Below are 2,439 nucleotides of genomic sequence, written 5' to 3' on the forward strand. Positions count from 1 at the left end.
TCTATGATATGTCACATATAGCATATTAAATCATAGCACATTCACTCTCAAGCTGTGGTACGCGGGCTCCATCTATTGGTACGCCAAGGAATCGCTTGTTTAAAATACGGCGTTGTATTTCCCTATATTCAAACACAGTGTTACTGTTCCAACTGTGTGTAATGTTACAGTGGCCAAAAATATTAAATATACTTGTTAAATAAAAGCTCTGCCTTGTTTTTAATGAATACCTTGGCCTACTACGCTACTGTATTTTAACATTGGTCATTATGGTGGTACTTGGTTAAAAATCCAACCACTGTTGTAGCAAATATTTTAACATATGCTATATATCATACAATTGTTATAGTATTTGTTTACAGTGTATGACATATGTTACATGTCATAGCATATTATATCATACCATATGATACAGTATATCATATTATATCATAACATATGATACAATATATCATACCATATGATACAGTATATCATATCATATATCATAACATATGATACAGTATATCATATATCGTAACATGATACAGTATATCATATATCATAACATATGATACAGTATATCATATATCATATTATATCATAACATATGATACAGTATATCGTATATCATAAAATATACAGTATATCATATTATGATACAGTATATCATATACCGTACCATATATCGCACGTCATACATTAATTATACCAGAATCTTGCATATATATATATAATACAAACAACTGTATATTCTAACTTATTACATACCATGAGTGTAATTAAGTTGTGTGTTTGATCATGTGTTGGATTTTGTACCCTAGGAAGTGACCGTACAATAGGTCATGTTTCCTCATCTCTTATGGTCCACTTACTGCGAAACATGGTGGCAAGTCCGACAGTTGTTGCGTTCACTTCACCCAAAATACAACGATTGCTGTGTGGGACAAAGCATATTTTGCCAAAAGTTCCTTTGAAAGATTCTTCCGATGAAGGGACTTACAAGCAGCGATCGCCCCATCTTAGCGTCACCACGTGACTCTGCACCGTCGGCGACAAGTCGATCCACGAGCTTTGCACCGACTGCATGGCCTGATGGTACTGCTGGGGGTCGCCAGCTCCCATCACATACACCCATTTTCCAAATATCTGCAAGGGAAGCAAAATCACAATTGTTTTGTCGTTGTTGTGCCTTGCAGAATGGCTCGAAAAACCGGTCTCATATCAGCCAAAAAACAAGTATCGGATGATATCGCTATACGCGCCGATACAGGAGTCCTGCAGCGTGTTTACTTGTGCAAGTTATTTACAAAAAGGTAAACATACATTCATGAATAAATCATTATTATATTCATGTCAGCATAGCATTTAACATTGCTAGTGATTAGCGCGCTAGTTGCCAGCGAGCTACTAGCAGTGCTATCCTGTTGTATTTGAACATCTAAGTGATGCACAATAACAAGGTACCTATAGGACCAGTTGTATTTAAAACATACTTTTATACAGGATATGTATTAACTCAATTAGTTTGGGGTCTTTTGCCTAGGAGCTTGCTGCGCAGCTTCACAGCAGCTAAGCACAAAATAGCACGCTAGATGAAGCTAGACATAAGTGTCCTTAATTTAACAATATCGCAGTCTAAAAGATAATTGTCAAAATAAACAAGCAATGATCATAGTTGCATATTTGTGATGCAAAATATTAAAAAGTGTCCTGTAACAAATGTGTCCGCATCATTCCACCCACTCTGTCAAGCGCTTAAATTAATTATAGTGAACACGAGGTGTCGCCAAAAACAAATTACCTCTCCATCTCAAAAGCATAAACCTGACAAAGTTTGTGTTTTTTTTTTTATACTGTACATTTCACTTGATCAGTATATATGTATATGTGTGTATATATTTATGTTGAAATTACTACAAACTACAAAAAAAAACTTAAGACAAAAAAAAAGGACGAACCACGATTCGTGCTAACCCTAACCATGTAGTGACATTTGTAATGCTGTAAATGGCGGATGAGCATTATGAAACACAATGAAGTGTCAATACAGCTAATGAGTGTGCCATACACTCACCAGGGCGTCATTTACCATTACTAGTACATACCGTTGTTCTCTGTTTGAGTAATTACACTCGATCAAGCCTTTCTAACAAGCCCCACTATAAAATAGTATATTACATTATATTACATATTATATTAAATTATTACAAGTATGTACTTGATTTGTGCTGATATCATATACCTGTATATTATCTGTTGGCATCAGCCAATAATCAAGGCTCCAATTGGAAATTGAAAATGTTGTATCAGGACACTCCTACTTTGCAGTAATGTAGAATAGAGATGGGATTTATGGCTCTTTGAAGAGAGCCGGATCTTGAGGAGCCGTTCTTTTCAAAGAGCCGTTTAAAAGACTGGCTTGTTATAATAGTTACTTTTTGTTTTTTTTTAGGTTTT

Source organism: Nerophis lumbriciformis, linkage group LG12, assembly GCF_033978685.3.
Source record: "Nerophis lumbriciformis linkage group LG12, RoL_Nlum_v2.1, whole genome shotgun sequence".
NCBI classification, from domain to species: Eukaryota; Metazoa; Chordata; class Actinopteri; order Syngnathiformes; family Syngnathidae; genus Nerophis; species Nerophis lumbriciformis.